Here is a 22,107-nt window from a genome sequence, read left to right as displayed (position 1 = left end):
AAAAAAAAAAAAAAAAAAAAAAAAGAAAAAATGATGAGTTTTGTATAGCTGATGAAATATAAATAATGCTGTTTTCACAGTCTAGCATTTATATTGGGTGTTTAAACCTTTGGTACTAAATTATGTTGTTTCAAAGTAGTAATTAAAATGAAAATCTAGAAGCTAGTTTCTGGTGAATTATCCACTAATTTTATATTGTTGTCAGGAAGCTCCATAGTTGCTAATTTAACCAATAAATCAATTTGCTATTCATTAATCAAGAAACTCTGTTCTGAAAACCCTATCAGGACCTAGGAAATATAAAAGTATTTAAAGTAATGGCCTTTGTTTTCAGTAGAATTCATAGTCTAGTATGCATATTTTTTCTTAATGATACATTTGATCTGGCTCTATTCTCTCATAAGAATCATACTTACTTTATGGGATTACAGGCACATTTGACATTACATGGTAGATAAGTGAGAAGTTGTCCATAAAGGAAATTTTATGCCTTTTTACATTAAAAAATATATTTACGTTATAACTTTATAGTGATTCTCATAAGAAGACTTTGTTTTTGCTTCTGCAACCATAAATTACTCTTGTAATTTTTCAAGTGCATAATCAGTCCATAATTTTTTTTAATTGAAAAAAAAATTTAAATACATAACTTTCCCCCTGGGTCAATACAAAGTGATTTGGGTTGTCCCCCAGCTCCTAGTTCCTCTCCCTGGAGTCAGGCACTCGCTAGTTTCCTGTATCCTTTTGCAAAAGATTTTGTGCCTGAACAAACACATGTACATGGGGGTTTTTATACAAATGATAACAAACTATATACAGTGTTTTCCCCAGTGGAGGTCATTCCATATCAGTAGGTAAGGAACAAAGAACCTCTTTCCTTTTTTGGCTACATAAGGTTCTGCTGAGTGAATATACCATAATTTATTTAATCTGCTCCTGAGGAATGTTTAGGTTGTTTCCTATCTGTTGCTATTACAGTGATAACCTTAAACCTAATGTTATTATACATATCTGTGAAGGGGGATAGCTCCAAGCTAAAGTCCTGGAAGTGTAATTTGCAGTAATTATAAATAAAGGCTCATTTCATTGGGTGTTTTGTTCTAGAGGGCTTGTTGGGTAGCTTCACTGATGATGCCATTTCTGAAGACATTTTAGCAGAATTAGTAAACTGGAAGAATGGTTCAGAGACCTTTTTTCCAGACAGTGATGTCACTGATACTAAATGTGATTATAAAATGAAGTGATTCTACTTCTCTTTGAAAACCTGGATCTTTCATACATGGAGATAATTTTTGTCCCTGTCAGGTTGTACTGGTGCGTGAGACAGGTTAGGATCATATTATGATTTGGCTTCTCCCTTGCAGTGTGATCAGGGGCAAGCAGCTTGTTTTTCGGAAACTGTTGTGGTCTCTGTAAGATGTGGATACAATACCTACCTCATAGGGCTTCCGTGAGAAACAGTTGAAATAATGTATGTGATGTGTAGCGGTGTAGCACAGTGCTTTGCAAATTGTCCAATAAATAGTAGATTTTAGTCCCCAAAAAAGAGTGACAATTGTTAACAAGGATGTGGAGCAGCCAGGAATTTCATATGTTGTTGATGGGCATATATAATATGGTAATAACCACTTTGGAAATGTCTTCTACTTTCTCATAAAGGTAAACTTATACTTACCATATGACCCAGCTATTCTGCTCATAGGTGTTTATTTATCCAGCAGAAATACAAACATACATCTACGAAATGACTTAAGCTCCAATTTTAACAGCAGTTTTATTGAAGTGACTCAAAGATCTATCACAGATAAATGGATAGATTGTAGTATATCTGTACAATGAAATATTACTTATAATAAAAATCAAAAAACTCCTGATACACACAAAAAATGGATAAATCTCAGAAACATGCTGAATGAAAGAACTGACAGAAAATAATACGCTATGATTTCATTTATGTGAAATTATGGAACAGCCAAACTAATCTTTAATGAGGGAAATCTGATCAGTGGTTGCTTAGTGACGTGGATTGATGTGTGTGTGGGAAGGTATGACTGACTGCAAAAGGGGAAGGAAGGAGAGGTTTGGAGGGGTTTGGAGGTTTGGAGGAGGTATTGGAGGGGGGGACAGTGATGTAAATGTTCTTATTGTAAAAGTGGTGGTAGTTAAATAGGTATATACATTTGTCAAAATTCATTGAACTGTACAATTAAAATTAATGCTTTTAATGTTTCATAAACGATATTAAAATAAAGTTGATTTAGAAGGAGGAAAATCCACACAATGGCAAAACAGAAATCACTGCTCTGTTTTCAAACGATACTTATTCTCTTATAGTTTTGGCAATGGCTACCTAGGGTACAGGTTTCTCCTTTCTTACTCTCAGGTAGAGAGCATCATTAAAGAGGAGACAGCCCCAAGGGGAAAGTCTGAGGACTTTCTATCCTTACTGACAACATATGTATGCTATAACATATTGTATATATTATGGATATTCTTAAGAAAGGAAATTAAGATTATTTTATAGAGAAATAATCTATCAAGAAATTATCAACCACTCAACACCTATTAGAATGTCGTAAATTGAGAACACCGGCAACACAAAATGCTGGTGAGATTGTGGAGCAGCAGTAACTCTCATCCAATTCTGGTGGGAATGCAAAATGGTACAGCAGCACTGGAAGACAGTTTAGCTGTTTCTTACAAAGCTAAACATATTCTTACCATACGATCTACCAATTGCATTACTTGGTATTTACTCAAGTGAATTGCAAACTTCTATCCACACAAAAACCTGAACATGAATGTTTATATCAACTTTATTCATAATGCCCCAAACTTGGAAGCAACCAAGATGTCCTTCATTAGGTGAATGGATAAATAAACTGTAGTAGTACATCCAGACAATGGAATATTGTTTAGTGCCTAAAATCAAATGAGCTGTGAGCTATTAAAGACATGGTGTAACCTTAGATACATATTATTAAGGAAAGAAGTGACTCTGAAAAGGCTGTATACACTGTATGATTTTAACTATATGATATTCTAGAAAAACAGAACTATGGAGATAGTAAAAGGATCAGTGGTTGCCAGGTGTCATGGGAAGGAGAGATGAGTACTTGGAACACAGAAGATTCTTAGGGTAGTACAACTACTCTGTAAGAAATTATGATTGTGTATGTATGCCATTATATATTTGTCAAATCCCATAGGATGTACAAGAGTGAACCCTAACTGTGGACTCTGGGTGATAATGATGTGTCAGTGTAGGTTCAACAATTGTAACAAATGTACCACTCTAGTGTGGAATGTTGCTAATGGGTGAAGCTATCCATGTGTAGGATTACGGGATATATGGGAAATCTCTTACATTCCACTCAATTTTTCTGTGAATGTAAAACTGCCTTAATAATGAAGTATTAAAAAAGAAACTATTATTATAACAGTCTTATCCTTTTTTGTTTCAGATCTGGAATATTTGTAGGTAAATAATTTCTCCGTTTTAAGATGTTTACATAATACAGAATCTTGACCTGAAATGCTTTCTTAATAAAGTTAATTCTATCTTTATTTTGGTGCTCGAGATGTATATGCACAGATTTATAGCATCACTAATAATTAATGGCAAAATTCTCCACTCATGCACATTACTTTTTTGGTAACTGAAAATCGGCTTTTGGCCCTCTACTGTACTACTCTTGTTTCAAGCACCTGTTTGCTGCCTACCACATTGCTGGCATTACTTGTCTTGCCTCCTCTAAAGGATGCCTCCATTACTGAAAGTGTTGCATTATAGGATACTGTTCTATATTTGGACTTACTAAGGCCTTTATATATTTGCCTAGTATTTATTTATTTATTTTTTGGCTGTGTTGGGTCTTCGTTGCTATGCACAGTCTTTCTCTAGTTGCAGAGAGCAGGGGCTGCTCTTCGTTCTGGTGCGCAGGCTTCTCATTGCAGTAGTTTCTCTTGTTGCGGAGCATGGGCTCTAGGCCTGCGGGCTTCAGTAGTTGTGGCTTGAGGGCTCAGTAGTTGTGGCTTGTGGGCTCTTGAGCACAGGCTCAGTAGTTGTGGCGCATGGGCTTAGTTGCTCTGTAGCATGTGGGATCTTCCTGGACCAGGGCTTGAACCTGTGTCTCCTGCATTGGCAGGTGGATACTTAACCATTGCACCACCAAGGAAGTCCTTGCCTAGTATTTAAACACTTGGTCCCAGACTCAGAGTAGTTATGTTATAACTTGTATCATGAGTCTTCTTACTCCTCATTTTTTCCTAGAATTCTTGCCATTAGTTATAAAGGCAACTAAAATGACTCCTTTAGTCATATTTTTAATTGATTTGTTAGCACCTACCCCAGGAAAACTATATTTTCCCTGACATTGTCACCTTTAAAGTGATGAACATTCTTTCTTTAATTCTGTACAAATGTTAGATTTTTCAAAAAGTAAATACCAGAGTCTCTTACTGCATATGCCTAAGCTCCCTGTTTTGTACTGGCCATATTCTTTGGATTCAAGTAAGAAAAGATCTGTTTTTCCTGCTGGTCAGAAAAACTATGCAATGATGAAAATATTACTGTATTTCTTTTTAAAAAATATTTATTTCTTTATTTTTGGCTGCGTTGGGTCTTCGTTGCTGCGCACGGGCTTTCTCTAGTTGTGGCAAGTGGCGGCTACTCTTCATTGCGTTGCGCAGACTTCTCATTGTGGTGGCTTCTCTTGTTGCGGAGCATGGGCTCTAGGCGCACAGGCTTCAGTAGTTGTGGAACTAGGGCTTAGTAGTTGTGGCTCATGGGCTCTAGAGCTCAGGCTCAGTAGTTGTGGCACATGGGCCCAGTTGCTCCACGGCATGTGGGATCTTCCCGGACCTGGGCTTGAACCCGTGTCCCCTGCATTGGCAGGCAGATTCTTAACCACTGTGCCACCAGGGAAGCCCTTACTGTATTTCTTGATGGTTTATAGCTATTTCAGAATAGCATTCTTCATTGTCTTTTGCAGGAAGGTTTCTACTAGCTTCTGTGTTAATGTTAATATTTTAGGCAATTGTGTCAAAGCAGACATTTTGAGAACATTAAAAAATGAAAGCAATTTATGATCTCATGAAAATCTGTGCACATATTAATTCAGGAACATCTTTTTTATTTTTACTTTTTTAACGTCTTTATTGGAGTATAACTGCTTTACAGTGGTGTGTTAGTTTCTGCTTTACAACAAAGTGAATCAGTTATACATATACATATGTTCCCATATCTCTTCCCTCTTGCATATCCCTCCCTCCCACCCTCCCTATCCCACCCCTCTAGGTGGTCACAAAGCACCAAGCTGATCTCTCTGTGCTATGCGGCTGCTTCCCACTGGCTATCTGTTTTACGTTTGTTAGTGTATATATGTCCATGCCACTCTCTCACTTTGTCCCAGCTTACCCTTCCCCCTCCCCATATGCTCAAGTCCATTGTCTAGTAGGTCTGCGTCGTTATTCCCGTCTTGCCCCCTAGGTTCTTCATGATCATTTTTTTTAAAAAATTGCATATATATGTGTTAGCATATGGTATTTGTTTTTCTCTTTCTGACTTACTTCACTCTGTATGACAGTCTCTAGGTCCATCCACCTCACTACAAACAACTCAGTTTCGAAGGAACATCTTTTTTAAAAAGAAGATATTAAATGTAATGCAGGAGAACAGAGGAATTCTGCAAAACTGAAATAAAAATTTAATAATTTATTTTCTAAACAGAAAAAGTAGATCCTTTAAAAAAGTAGATCCTTATCATATAAAGCTAGGGGGAAAGGCACCATGAGTTGAAAAAGAATACATTTTTTAAATAAGTGCAATAATGTTCTGATTTTATCTAATTTTATAGCAACTTTATGGGAAGCAACTGTTAGCCATTTAATTGAAACAGAATGATAAAGGAACTCAAGTAATTCATTTTTGTTCATTTTTATAGTGACTCATAGCTTTAGTAAAAGTATAACAGAACAAAACCCATCTGTCAGATGAATGTAGACACTAGTGGTATACAATTACAGGCATACTTATAGAAGAAACCAATAACGGTTGCCACAAAAGTAAAATTTATATCAGTACTTGGAACACTCAAAATGCTATGAAAAAATGATAGAAAAAAGCTTATAGGTGAAAAATCTACTTTTGTTCATCAAAGAACATTGTCAAGAAAGTGAAAAAACCTACAGAAAGGGATAAAATATTTACTAGTTATATATATGATAAGGGTCTAATATCCAGAACATAAAAAAAAAACAATTCAACAACAAAAAGGCAGCCCAATTGAAAAATGGACATGTGATTTATTTAGACATTTAACCAAAGAAGATATACAAATGGCCAAGAAGCACATGTAAAGAAATTGTTAGTCATTAGGGAAATGGAAATTAAGCCACTAAATACAACTTCATATCCAATAGGATGGCTATGATTAAAAAAAAAAAAAAAAAGGAAATAGCATGTGTTGGTGAGGAGGTAGAGAATTTAGAACCCATATGCAGTATTGTTGGGAAGATGTTAAAACATCCTCCAAGAATGTACTTTACAACTTTCAAAAAAAATTTTTTTGTTTCTCTTACATATAAACTGTATCCATCTAATTTTCCACTGGCTAAGGAAACAATACAAACTCTAAAGTTCACTGATAAATGAACATAAATACTCCAGTAACTCATCTCACATACATCTTAATTGCATGAATTATTACATAAAAGTTATAGTTTACATTTATTATTAATCCAATACTGTTTGAAAAAACAATCTTAGAAAAAAATTATAATGAAATGATGTTAAATTATCTCATTGCCAAAAATTCCATTATTGGTAAAGCAAGGAAATGTTGAGTACTTTGTAACTCCATTGCAATTTACACTGCTCATCAAGACATTGCTTTCTATTCAAATACAAACTCATTCAGACTAGATTTGTTTTTGGCCATTTAACAGGTTCAGAGAGCTTCTTTCTTTTTCTAGGTGTATAGACCATTTGCATTTCTACTCAGGGCTTCATTTTCCACATATGTAAAATGGAGGTTATATTAATATTTCTGAGACTCCTTTTAGATCCTGAGATATACTAAGAGAATCCCTTTTAGATGTATTGGTGGAGAATTAGTCTTATGGAAAATTACCATAATTGTTAGTTCTGTGTGATGTTAGTATTATCCACGTGTTGTGTTCTACCAACATGTATTCTATTGCCTTCATCAAATCAAACATGAGAAAAAGGAACACAAAATACACATAAAAATGTGGCAAGCAGTGTGTAAGTCTTTTTAAAATTGAAGTATAGTTGATTTACAATATTATGTTAGTTTCAGGTGTACAAAATATTGATTAAAAATTTTTATAGATTACACTCCATTTATAGTATTATAAAATATTGGCTATATTCCTTCTGCTGTAAAATATATCCTTGTTGCTTATATATTTTATACACAGTAGTTTGTACCTCGTAATCCCCTATTCCTATCGTGCCCTTCCCTCTCCTCACTGGTAACAACTAGTTTGTTCTCTGTAACTGTGAGTCTGTTTCTATTTTGCTACATTTGCTAGTTTATTTTTTAGATTCCACGTGTAAGTGAAAACATACATTATTTGTCTTTCTCTGCTTGACTTATTTCACTAAGCATAAAACCCTCCAGGTCCATCCATGTTGCTGCAAATGGCATTATTTCATTCTTTTTTATGGCTGAGTAGTATTCCATTGTATATGTATACCACATCTTCTTTTTTATTTTATTTTATTTTTTTTAACATCTTTATTGGGATATAATTGCCTTACAATGGTGTGTTAGTTTCTGCTTTATAACCAAGTGAATCAGTCATACATGTACATATGTTCCCATATCTCTTCCCTCTTGCGTCTCCCTCCCTCCCACCCTCCCTATCCCACCCCTTCAGGCGGTCGCAAAGCACTGAGCTGATATCCCTGTGCTATGAGGCTGCTTCCCACTGGCTATCTACCTTACGTTTGTTAGTGTATATATGTCCATGCCTCTCTCTCGCTTTGTCACAGCTCACCCTTCCCTCTCCCCATATCCTCAAGTCCGTTCTCCAGTAGGTCTGTGTCTTTATTCCTGTCTTACCCCTAGGTTCTTCATGACATTTTTTCCCCTTAAATTCCATATATATGTGTTAGCATACGGTATTTGTCTTTCTCTTTCTGACTTACTTCACTCTGTATGACAGACTCTAGGTCTATCCACCTCATTACAAATAGTTCAATTTCATTTCTTTTTATGGCTGAGTAATATTCCATTGTATATATGTGCCACATCTTCTTTATCCATTCATCCGACGATGGACACTTAGGTTGCTCCCATATCTTGGCTGTTGTAAATAATGCTGCTGTGAACACTGGGGAGCATGTATCTTTTTGAATTAGTGTTTTTGTTTGTTTTTGGATAAGTACCCGGGAGTGGAATTGCTTGGTTATATGGTAGTTCTATTTTTAGTTTTTTAAGGACCTTCCATACTGTTTTCCACAGTGGCTGCATCAATGTACATTCCCACCAACAGTGCAGGAGGGTTCCCTTTTCTCCACATCCTCACCAGCATTTATTATTTGTGTTCTTTTTGATGATAGCCATTCTGACAGATGTGAGGTGATGTCTCATTGTGGTTTTGATTTGCATTTACCTGAGGATTAGCAATGTTGAGCATCTTTTCATGTGCCTGTTGGACATCTGCATGTCCTCTTTGGAAAAATGTCTATTCAGTTCTACTGCCCATTTTTTTAATCGGGTTGTTTTTTTGTTTGATGTTGAGTTGTATGAGCTGTTTATATATTTTGGGTATTAACTCCTTATCAGTCATATCATTTGCAAATATTTTCTCCCATTCAGTAGGTTTTCTTTTTGTTTTGTTGATGGTTTCTTTGGCTGTGCAAAAGCTTTTAAGTTTAGCTAGGTCCAATTTGTTTATTTTCGCTTTTATTTCCTTTGCCTTAGGTGACAGATCCAAGAAAATATTGCTGTGATTTATGTCACAGCGTGTTCTGCCTATATTTTCCACTAGGAGTTTTATGGTTTCTGCTCTTACGTTTAGGTCTTTAATCCATTTTGAGTTTATTTTTGTATATGGTGTTAGAAAATGTTCTAATTTCATTGTTTTACATGTACCTGTTAAGTATTCCCAGCAGTACTTATTGAAAAGATTGTTTTTTCTCCTTCTTGCCTCCTTTGTTATAGATTAATTGTCCAGAAGTGTGTTGGTTTACTTCTGGGCTTTCTATCCTGTGCTGTTGATCTATATGTCTGTTTTTGTGCAAGTACCCATACTGTTTTGATTACTGTAGTGTTGTAGTGTAGTCTAAAGTCAGAGAGTGTGATACTTCCAGCTCTGTTCTTTTTTGTCAGTATTGTTTTGGCTTTCAGGGTCTTTTTTGTTTCCATAGAAATTTTAAAATTATTTGTTCCATTTCTGTGAAAAAATGCCATTGGTATTTTGATAGGAATTGCATTGAGTCTGTAGATTGCCTTGGTTAGTAAGGTCATTTTAACAATATTAATTTTTCCAATTCACAAACACAGTATATCTTTCCATATGTTTGTGTCTTCTTAAATTTCTCTCATCAGTGTTTTATAGTTTTCCAAGTATAGGTCTTTTACCTCCTTAGGTAGGTTTACTCCTATGTATTTTATTCTTTATGATGCAATTGTAAATGGGATTGTTTCCTTAATTTCTGTCTGGTAGTTTGTTGTTAGTGCATACAAATGCAACAGATTTATGTATATTAATTTTGTATCCTACAACTTTCCTAATTAACTGATGAGCTCTAGTAGTTTTCTGGTGGTGTCTTTAAGATACCCTATGTATACTACCATGTCATCTGCAAACAATGACAGTTTTACTTCTTCGTTTTCAATTTGGATGCCTTTTATTTCTTATTTTTTGCCTGATTGCTGTGCCTAGGACTTCTAATACTATGTTGAATAGAAGTGGAGCATGTGGGCATCCTTGTCTTGTTCCTGATGTTAGAGGAAGTGCTTTCAGCTTTTCTCCATTGAGTATGATGTTAGCTGTGGGCTTATCATATATGGTCTCCATTATGTTCAGGTATGTTCCCTCTATATCCCTATTCTGTAGAATTTTTATCATAAATGAATGTTGAATTTTGTTAAAAGATTTTTCTGCATCTATTAAAATGATCATATGACTTTTATTCTTCAAATTGTTAATGTGGTTTATGACATTGTTTCAATTGTATATATTGAACCATCCTTGCATCCCTGGGATAAATCCCACTTGATCATGGTGTATGATTCTTTTAATGTGTTGTTTGATTTGGCTTGCTAATATTTTGTTCAGAACTTTTGCACCTATGTGCTGAGAGCCATCCGGATGTGACAAGTATCCCTTGAGCACAGCCAAGGGAACCAGCACAGCTGTTGTCTACGGATAAAGCTCAGCTTTTATAGGATTATAATGGATATTACTAAAGGGTTTGACATTTATTTGATCTGTGTACTTCTTTGTTTGTTCGCATGTGGTGACGGAGGATTAAAACCTAGGGGAAGGCATGTAGAGTCCCTGGGAGATGGTAATTCCCGATGGAAATTTAGTAAAACCCCTTGGGATGAAGCATCAGGGGGACAAAAAAGCCCCTTAACTCCCCCACCATTACCTACTCCCCGTCCTCCACGATGGGAAAGAGGATCAAGCATGGGAATGTTTAGATTGAAACAGCCCACATTAAAAGAGAAGATGAATGATTTATGGCCTCCTTGAGGAGTCTGGGATAAATTTGGTACAAAATGGTATTGGTATAATAATTGCTTAATACCAGGAAACATTATGGCACGAAGATATTCCATGATGATATATTATGCATAATATAAAATGTCTTATAAACCGGGTGTGGATATTAATGCTTGGAAAGGGCAACTTATATTTTGCCAGTATGTTTTGCATGAAAGCAACATATATATAAAAGTTGAATGTCCTCCTAAGCAACCTAAGATTTATGCATAATAGAAGTTACTTGATAGAAATTGCTTATGCCTTGCTAGAAAATAGAAAGTTTTGTGTGAGTTAGTGATAATTTTTTATTAGATAAGAATCTAGAACTATACCAGGAAAATAGTTAGGCCCTTTGAATGCTCAAAGACGGAACAGTCTGTGTGTTTTAAGATTGTATCAGCTCACTGTAACCACAAGACTTGAAACAAAGGACAGAAGTTCTGCCAAAAGAAAGCATTCACAATATTGTGTCATATGATTAGATAATCATTAATATAACCATGAGAATTTGTTGAAAAATCAATGGTGTAATAAGAAAAAAGAAAAAAATATAAAAAAGGCTTTTTGCGTGGCAGTAAAGAGAGGCAAGCATCTCATCTGACTCGGGTGTGTGTGGATCTTCTTTAATCGCCGACTCTGTCCTCCCTTCGGGTTTTCCCTGCACTGCCGAGGCTGGACCGCGGCACCTATGTTCATCAGTGATATTGCCTGTAATTTTCTTTTTTGTGTGATATGTTTGTCTGGTTTTGGTATCAGTGTGATGCTGGCCTCATAGAATGAGTTCGGAAGTGTTCCTTCCTCTGCAATTTTTTGGCATAGTTTGAGAAGGATGGGTATTAATTCTTCTCTAAATGTTTGGTAGAATTCACCTATGAAGCCATCTGGTCCTGGACTTACGTTTGTTTGGAGGGTTTTTTTAAATTACTGACTCAATTTCATTATTGGTAATTGTTCTATTCATATTTTCTATTTCGTCCTGGTTCAGTCTTGAGAAATTGTACAATTCTAGGAATTTGTCCATTTCTTCTAGGTTGTCCATCTTATTGGCATATAGCTGTTTGTAGTAATCTCTTATGATCCTTTGTATTTCTGTGGTGTCAGTTGTAACTTCTCCTTTTTCATTTCTGATTTTCTTGACTTGGACCCTCTCTTTTTTTTCTTGATGTGTTTAGCTAAAGGTTTATCAATGTTTAAAATCTTTTCAAAGAACCAGCTCTTAGTTTCATTGATCTGTTCTATTGTTTTTTGGTGTCTATTTATTTCTTCCCTGATCTTTATGATTTCTTTTCTTCTACTAACTTTGTGTGTTCTTCTTTTTCTAGTTCCTTCAGGTGTAAGGTTAGGTTGTTTATTTGAAACTTTTCTTGTTTCCTGAGGTAAACTTGTATCACTATAAGGCCAATAGCCTTATGGGAGTTCCCTTGTATGTAACTTGTTGCTTTTCCCTTGCTGCTTTTAATGTTCTCTCTTTATCTTTAGTTTTTGACGTTTTAATTACAGTGTGTCTTAGTGTGGTCCTTTTTGGGTTGATCCTCTTTGGGACTCTCTTTGCTTCTTAGACTGTTTCCTTTCTCAGACTAGGGATGTTTTTGTCTATTATATCTTCATATATACTCTCTGTCCCTTTCTGTCTCCCTTCTCCTTCTGGGAACCCTATAATATGAATGTTAGTATGTATAATGTAGTCTCAGAGGTCTCTTAAATGTCCTCGTTTCTTTTTATTATCTTTTCTTTCCATCTTCAGTGATTTCCATTACTCTGTCTTCCAGCTTGCTGATCTTTTTCCCCTGTATCATTTAGCCTACTTTCAATTCTTCTTAGTGTATTTTTTCATTTCAGTTATTGTATTCTTCATCTCTGTTTGGTTTTTCTTTATATTTTCTAACTCTTTGTATGAACGTCTATCCTCTCACTCAGTGCATCCGTTCTTCTCCAGAGTTCTTTCAATATCTTTATGATCATTATCTTGAGCTCTTTCTTAGGTAGGTTGGCTATCTGCACTTCACTTAGTTCTTCTTCTGGGGTTCTATCCTGTACTTCTGTTTGGAACATGTTCCTCTGTCTTCTCATTCCACCTAACTTGCTGTTTTTATTTCTATGTATCTGGTATGTTGGTTGTATTTCCTGAACTTGGAGAAGTGACCATTTTTTTTAGGAGATATCCTATTAGCCCCAGAAGTATGTACTCCCCTCTGGTCACTAGAGGTATATGCTCTAGTTGTGCCTTCTATGTGAGCTTCTTGGGTCTTTCTGTTGTGGTGGCATGACTACTGTGGGTTGTCTGGTAGGCTTGGCTGACCCTGGTCCAGTTCGTTGCTAATCCCTGCCTTGTGCAGAGACTTCTGGCGGCTGCTTGGTGAGGCCAGGTCACACGGTGGCTGGCTGTAGAATCCTGCGGGTCCCGGAGCTAGTGCTGGCTGTCTGCTGGCCAGAGGTGGATTCCAGGAGTTCTGCACCTGGTGCCTGCACACTGGTAGATGAAGCTATGTCCTAGAACTAGTGCTGGCCCACTGGCAAGCAGAGCTGGGTCCTGGGGTCTGGCTGCAGAACATAGGGGTCCCAGAGTTGGTGGTGGGTGGTGCTGGTTCCTAACACAGCTGACTGCAGTATCTGGGGTGTCCCAAAACTTGTGTTGGCCTGCTGGTGGCCAGGGTTTGGGCCCTGCTGGTCCTAGGTCTGGTGCTGTCCTGCTAGTAGATGGGCCTTGTCCACAGGCAGCAGGGCTGAGATGTTCCTGGGGCTGGTGTCTGCCTGGTGGCAGGTGAGGCTGGTCTTGAGGCTATAGCAGACTCACTGGTGGGCGGGGCTGGGGTCTGGCTGGTCTCTGGCCTGGTGCTGGCCTGCTGGTAATTTGGCTAAGTCCACAAGCTGTGGGGCTGTAGTTTTCCTTGGGTGGGTATCTGCCTCCTGGTGGGTTAGGCTGGTCCCAGGGCTTGAGCAGGCTCATAGGTGGGCAGGGTTGGTGATTCTGGAGTTGGTGCCTGCCTACTCTTGGGTGGAGTTGGGTTCTGGGGTCTCTGGTTACAGGGCCCTGGGGATCCTAGATCTAGTGCCTGTGCACTGGTGTGTGGGGCTTGGTCCTGGCCCCTCTGGTGGCCAGGGCCATATTCATGGGTTCCTTTGGGCTCAGGGTTTCTTAAGGCAACCTGTTTGCTGGTGGGTGGATAGGGCTGTGTCCCTGCCCAGTTTGTTGCTTCTCCCAATACTGATGCTGACAGGGTGGTGTGTGGGGCCGAGTGCCAGTGCTAATAAGCTAGAGGGAGGATTCCAAAATGATGCTTCTCAGTACCAGTGTCATCATGGTAGAACAAGCTCTCCAAAATGGCGGCTGCCAGTTTCTTCGCCCCCAGGGTGAGCTCCAGTTGCCTCTTGCCTCTCTGAGAGGCTTTTCAATTTTAGCAGGTAGGTTTGACCCAAGCTCCATTCAAATTACTGCTTCTATCTTGAGAAAGAAAAATGGAGCTGGAGGAATCAGGCTCCCTGACTTCAGACTGTACTACAAAGCTACAGTAATCAGCAGTATGGTACTGGCACAAAAACAGAAATACAGATCATCAAAGGAACAGGATAGAAAGCCCAGAGATAAATCCACGCACATATGGTCCCCTTATCTTTGACAAAGGAGGCAAGAATACACAATGGAGAAAAGACAGCCTCTTCAATAAGTGGTGCTGGGAAAACTGGACAGCTACATGTAGAAGTATGAATTAGAACACTCCCTACACCATACACAAAAATAAGCTCAAAATGGATTAAAGACCTAAATGTAAGGCCAGACACTATCAAACTCTCAGAGGAAAACTCTCAGAGGCAGAACACTCTATGACATAAATCACAGCAAGATACCTTCTGACCCACCTCCTAGAGAAATGGAAATAAAAACAAAAATAAACAAATAGGACCTAATGAAACTTCAAAGCTTTTGCACAGCAAAGGAAACCATAAACAAGACAAAAAGACAACCCTCAGAATGGGAGATAATATTTGCAAACGAAGCAACTGACAAAGGATTAATACCCCAAATATACAAGTAGCTCATGCAGCTCAATATCAAAAAATCAAAAAAGCCAATCCAAAAATGTGCAGAAGACCCAAATAGATATTTAGAAGATATACAGGTTGCCAACAAACACATGAAAGAATGCTCAACATCATAATCATTAGAGAGATGCAAATCAAAACCACAATGAGGTATCACCTCACACCGGTCAGAATGGCCATCAAAAAATCTACAAACAATAAAAGCTGGAGAGGGTGTGGAGAAAAGGGAACCCTCTTGCACTGTTGGTGGGAATGTAGATTGATACAGCCACTATGGAGAACAGTATGGAGGTTCCTTAAAAAACTAAAAGTAGAACTACCATATTACCCAGCAGTCCCACTTCTGGGCATATACCCTGAGAAAACCATAATTCAAAAAGAGACATGTACCACAATGTTCACTGCAGCTCTATTTACAATAGCAGGACATGGAAGCAACCTAAGTGTCCATCAACAGATGAATGGATAAAGAAGATGTGGCACATATATACAGCGGAATATTACTCGTCTGTAAAAAGAAACGAAATTGAGTTATTTGTAGTGAGGTGGATGGACTTAGAGTCTGTCATACAGAGTGAAGTAAGTCAGAAAGAGAAAAACAAATACCGAATGCTAACATATATATGGAATCTAAAAAAAAAAAAAAATGGTCATGAAGAACCTAGGTGCAGGATGGGAAAAAGACGCAGACCTACTGGAGAATGGACTTGAGGACACGGGGAGGGGGAAGGGTAAGCTGGGACAAAAGGAGAGAGTGGTAGTGTGTATATGGACATACATACACTACCAAATGTAAAATAGATAGCTAGTGGGAAGCAGCCGCATAGCACAGGGAGATCATCAGCTCAGTGCTTTGTGACCACGTAGCGGGGTGGGATAGGGAGGGTGGAAGGGAGATGAAAGACAGAGGGGATATGGGGATATGTGTATACATATAGCTGATTGACTTTTTTATATAGCAGAAACTAACATAACATTGTGTAAGGCAATTATACTCCAGTAAAGATGTTAAAAAAAAGCAACTGACAAGGGATTAATCTCCAAAATATACAAGCAGCTCATGCAGCTCAGTATTGAAAACACAAGCAACCCAATCCAAAAATGGGCAGAACACCTAAATAGACATTTCTCCATAGTAGACCTACAGATTGCCACCAAACACATGAAAATATGCTTAACACCACTAATCATTAGAGAAATGCAAATCAAAACCACAATGAGGTATCACCTCACACCAGTCAGAATGGCCATCATCAAAAAATCTACAAACAATAAAAGGTGGAGAGGGTGTGGAGAAAAGGGAACGGTCTTGCACTGTTGGTGGGAATTTAAAACGATACAGCCACTATGGAGAACAGTAGGGACGTTCCTTAAAAAACTAAAGATAGAACTACCATATGATCCAGCAATCCCACTACTGGGCATATACCCTGAGAAATCCATCATTCAAAAAGAGACATGTACCACAATGTTCATTGCAGCACTATTTACAATAGCCAGGACATGGAAGCAACCTAAATGTCCATCAACAGATGAGTGTATAAAGAAGATGTGGCACATATATACAATGGAATATTACTCATCTGTAAAAAGAAACGAAACTGAGTTATTTGTAGTGAGGTGGATGGACCTAGAGTCTGTCATACAGAGTGAAGTAAGTCCAAAAGAGAAAAACAAATACCGTATGCTATCACATATATATGGAATCTAAAAAAAAAAAAGATTCTGAAGAACCTACGGGCAGGACAGGAATAAAGACGCAGACGTAGAGAATGGACTTGAGGACACAGGGAGGGGGAAGGGTAAGCTGGGATGAAGTGAGAGAGTGGCATGGACATATATACACTACAAAATGTAAAATAGATAGCTAGTGGGAAGCTGTTGCATCGCACAGGGAGATCCGCTCGGAGCTTTGTGTCCACCTAGAGGGGTGGGATATGGAGGGTGGGAGCGAGACGCAAGAGGGAGGGGATATGGGGATATGTGTATACATACTGCTGATTCACTTTGTTGTACAGCAGAAACTAACACAACATTGTGTAAGGCAGTCACACTCCAATAATGATATATATATAAAAAATAAAACAAAGCAAAGCAAATTACTGCTTGTGTCCTGGAGCATGTGAGATATTTTTATGAGATTCCACTTTAAAAGTGGAATGTCTATTCCCCACAGCCTTCTGGGTCTCCCAGAAGGAAGCCCTGCTGGCCTTCAAATCCAAGTGCTCTAGGGGCTTGTCTTCCCAGCACAGGACCTCCATTCTGGGGAGCCTTATGTGGGGCTCAGACCTCTTGGTTCTTGGGGAGAATCTCTGCAGTTGTAATTATTCTTCCATTTTTGGGTTGCCCACCCGCACATATAGGTCTTGACTCTGCTGCAACTGCCCCTTTTACCCATCTCATTGTGGTTTCTTCTTTATATGTTTAGTTGTAGAAGATCTTTTGTGGTAGGTCCCAGTCTTTTTTGTCAATAGGTGTCCTTTAAATAGTTGTAATTTTGGTGTGCCCTTGAGAGGAGGTGAGCTCAGAGTTTTTCTACTCCACCATCTTGGCTGGTCTCTTCAGCAGTGTGTAAGTCTTTAACAGGCACTATCAAATGAGCAGAGCATTGAAAATTTCAGACTATTAAGAGTTCACTAGGAGTATACACAAGGAGGTGGACAGTACTTACTCTTACTTCATTTTGTTACAAGTCATTTCATCTGGGCAACATCACACCCAATATATATCATGTGATAATTTTGAAAAAAGAAAAGAGAAAAACATTGCATTAGCTAATTAATTTACTTGTGGCAGAATATAGAACATACAGCTTGCTTAAACCCTTTGGTAATGTGTATACTATTTGATTAGGTTTTAGGGGGATATTTATTCTTGGGGCAAAAGACCGAAGCTCTTTTCTGAAATGGAAGCAGCCTAAGAGAAGCAAAAGTACAATGGAGTGCTACAGAGGTAGTATAGTCTAAGTCACAGCTATGGCTGACTTTAGTGTTGACTTCTCAGCTTTCACGGTGCCTAAAATGACATCCTACAGATAACATACACACTTGGGTGTGCGCACTTGCACACACATGTACGTGTATGTGTGTGCACACACACATCCACGCACAACCGCCCCCCCGCCCCTACATATCTCTGCCTTTCCCCAAGCCCTTAACCAACTCCTCATACTTTAGAACATTTGCTTTGAAACACAAGCATCTGTCTACTTCTGTTGGAACAGGTCTATTTATAATTACAGAATCATGGCCTTTGCTAGATGAAATATTCATGTACACTCTACTGCCAAACTGCACTTATGGCATAGTAAACTGCAAACATTATCATATTAAAAGCAATTTAGCAGCATGGCTCATGCCAACTTAATAAAAATGCCATTTTAAATATTGTTAAGAGTACTAGTTTAACAACTTTTACAACACTGGACCACCACAGTGTATTTATTATCTACATATTTGGAGAAACTAAAATGGAAATGAAAAGATGTGGTTGAACTCAGTCATATAGTTCCCAAGTAATGATAAGGCATTAATAAAGGGTCTCCATTCATTTCTGAGCAATCCTGTAACATGGGGGTGATCTGATACCTTTGAATTGGCTCCCAAGCTGTAGGCTGCTTATTGCTTGGCACATCCATATACTGTAGTGCCTTGCTGTCTCATAAGCTACACAAAGACAATAATGGACAATTTGGCCTATTGGGGTGGGAATGTATTTACCAAAGGATGAATGCCAAAAAGTGCTATTCTCCATGTAAATTCCTTTAGTTTACTTCTGTTTGTTTTTCAAAAGGTCAGATCAAAGTGTGTGTGTATGTACGTGTGTTGAAAGTTTCAAAATATAGTTTGAATGACCAAGGGATAGGTGTGAAAAATTCAATTAGCTGAAGCAATCTTTAGTGACATTCTACTACTCTTTTATTAGTGCATTGTTATCTCTCCCTACATATATCCTTTCTTCCTCTCCTTTTCCTTTTATTTTCTTCCCTGGGACGCATTTAAGGCTACAGAGTACAGAAACATCTATTGGGCAATAATAATTTATAAAGAAATTATAAATTGAAGGCTGCAGCTTGAATTTTGAATGTGGATAGTATGTTTTCCTTTATTTTTTTTTTTACCAGAACATCTTTAAAGGGATGATTTGTGACCCAAATATTATAGTTCGAAAGGTTACCTAATTGGATTGCTCCATTTATGGAAACTGTGACTAAGGAGTATTTGCTGACTGAGTTACCTCATGACGCTCTAGGATGAGAATAACATAACTAGCTCACTTTTTGGGGGAAAAGAACTGATTGATTTATTTTGAAAAAAAAATTTGTCTTAACAAAACCCAAATAAAATGTTATAATATAGAATGTAGTACCAGCTGGTCTTTAATATATGGCAGATTGATATAGAAACGTTTTGAGCCAACTGCAAGTATGAGAATTATAGTGTTTCAATATTGACTCAACAACTCAGGAGCCACTTACAGAAACTGCAGTGTTTAATCAATATAGTGAAATATTCCACTATACAATTCAAATATTATGTCTTTCAACAAGAATCATATGTAACTCTGTCTCAAAACAGTAAAAGCAAAAATAGATTGACCCCCACCACTTTGCACTAATGCAGAGGCAGTGTGATAGAAAAAGAGATGTCATAACTTCGTGAATGTAATAGCACACCATTTCTTGTAATAGAAAAAGAAAACCCAGAAATATAGTAGGCACTATAATTCTTACCTGTATCACTAAACATTTAGTTACATTCTGAATATGTAATATTCATTTGAATGTGTTATGCATTTCTTTTAAAATAATGGCACAATTATTAGGTGTAAGGATAAAATGGTAAAAAGTAGTAGGTATCCTAGTTTTCTGCTCTGCCACTAACTAGCTAAGTTACCTTAGTCACTTTACCTCCCTGGGCTTCAACTTCTTCATCTCTGAAAAGAATAATAAGGATTTAAATGTCTCAAAGGTCCCTTTCACTTCTAGTATATCTATTAAATAATCTTAATATTGACAATAAATGAGTATCTAAAATTTTAGCATTTAATGCTTTTCATAAACAACATGTCTAATTACTGTGAGTTGATACATGTAGATAGCAGTAGAAACCAATTTTTCTATTTTTCCAAGTATTCTATAGTATTACTTTGAGGAAAATAAATAAGTTATCAGTAGTTGGCATTCACATCTCAATTATAGATGGGATATGAAAATTTCAAAATATTATGCCAGACTTTTTATTTTATTCAGGAGAAAACAATAAATAGGATAGGTTAATTTTATGTTATCAAAATTTTATGTTATCAAAAGGAGATGTATTAGTTTTCTATGCTATAAAACATATTATCACAAAATTAATGGCTTAAAAAACATTGCATTTACTATCTCATAATTTCTGGTGGTCAAGAATCCAGGCACAGCTTATCTGAGTCCTCAGCGAAGCTGTAATCAAGGTGTCAGCCAGGGCTGGATTTTCACATGGAGGTTTGACTAAGTGTCTGCTTCCAAGCTCTCTCAGGTTGTTGACAGAATTCATTTCCTTATGGCTGTAGGACTTATGGCAGCTTGCTTCTTCAAGGCCAGCAAGGAGAACAAGACCCTATAGAGCAAGTCTGCTAGCAAGATAGAGTTTTGTATAGCATAACACAGTGATGGAATTGACATCCTGTTACCTTTGACATATTTTGTTGGTTAGACGAAAGTCATCAGTCCCACCTACACTGAAAGGGAGGGGAATATATGTAACAATCTGATGCGTATCTTTGAGTTCTGTAGAAACTTAGACTCCTCCAGCTAGACAGATGGTGACTACATGCTGACCACAAGCCCGTGGACCCCAGAATAGTTGGAACCACAAGCTGTTTTTTCTTTTCCTTTTTTCTTTATTTAGGCCATTGCCGTGCAGCATGTGGTTCCAACCTTGGATTGAACCCGGGCCCCCTGCAGTGGGAGCGAGAAGTCGTAACCACTGGACTACCAGGGAAGTCCCAGAACCCCAAGGTTTATGATTAAGATTCCCAAAACATCACCCTGTTACCTCATCAACAATCCATCAGAAGAAAGTCCACAACCCTCACCCAAATGTTGCCTTTTAAAAACCCTCCCCTGAAAGCCATTGGGGAGTTTGGGGTATCTTTTGAGCATGAGCTACCCGATCTCCTTGTTTGGTGCTCTGCAAGTCAACGCTGTGCTTTCACCACACCCGGTGTCAGTAGACTGGCTTTGTTGCATGGTGAGTGAGTGGACCCAAGTTTGATTCAGTAACACATTATGATTTCTTCTCTTCCCTCTCTTCTCACCCTCCCTTTCCTCCTCTCCCCTTCTTACCTCCTCCTCCTTCTCTCATCTTTTCCTTTTCCTAAAACTGATCATTGTGACTGAATTGTGCAGATGTTCTGTGTACATGTGAAAGGTCAACAGCTGTATTAGTGGCTGCAAAGCTTCAATTACAGGTACATATCCTGGGGACAAACAGTTGGCTCTCCTGCTCGACCAAGATACTAGCTAGTAATGAATTATGTGATAATCTGTCAAATGTTTTTACTCTTGGCTATGCAATTATGTGAAAAATACCCTGATGAAAATCTGTCCCTGAACTTTAACCAAGTCAGAGTTTCAAGTGAAGATTGATTTATCTTGGCAGCTAGTGTAGGATAATTCTCACTCATTTCACAGCCCAATTCTAGCACCAGTGCTTTAAGAATCAATATTTTAAAATACTTTAAACTATGTTTCTAAAAGACAAGTGTTTGCTAGGAATTTAGCAAACACTGGGAGAAAACATGAGTACAAGGTGAAGCATGATTACTAACATAAGACAGATGAAGAAACCTTTTTCCAGTACCATTCACACTCAAATGTTCATAGATTGATGATCCAAGTGCTATTTTGTTTTCTCTTATTCTTCAGGTCTATGGCCATTTAATCTTGTCACTACTTCTACTTCTGGGTGGGCAGGGTGAAGTAAGTAAGTAAATTCAAACTCAAATTCTTTTTTTCTTTGCCATTCTTATAAAGAAGAAAAATGTCTGTAGTTAAATCCTCTGGACTCCTTAGTTAAATCTTGGAGTTTTTCTACTGATGAGTTCCCCTTAGTGTTTGTTTCTTTTGCAGACTAGTGGTGGTGTGTGATAGTGATTTAGGGTGGCATTATTCAAATTATTTTTTGATCCAGTGTTGAAGATTCTGATCATCTTCTGTCTCTATGTTGCTTTTTTTTTTTTTTTTGCGGTACACGGGCCTCTCACTGTTGTGGCCTCTCCCGTTGCAGAGCACAGGCTCCGGACGCGCAGGCTCAGCGGCCATGGCTCACGGGCCCA

This window comes from Lipotes vexillifer, unplaced genomic scaffold, assembly GCF_000442215.2.
Source record: "Lipotes vexillifer unplaced genomic scaffold, Lipotes_vexillifer_v1.1 scaffold758, whole genome shotgun sequence".
Taxonomy (NCBI): Eukaryota; Metazoa; Chordata; class Mammalia; order Artiodactyla; family Lipotidae; genus Lipotes; species Lipotes vexillifer.
Note: the sequence above shows the minus strand (reverse complement) of the source record.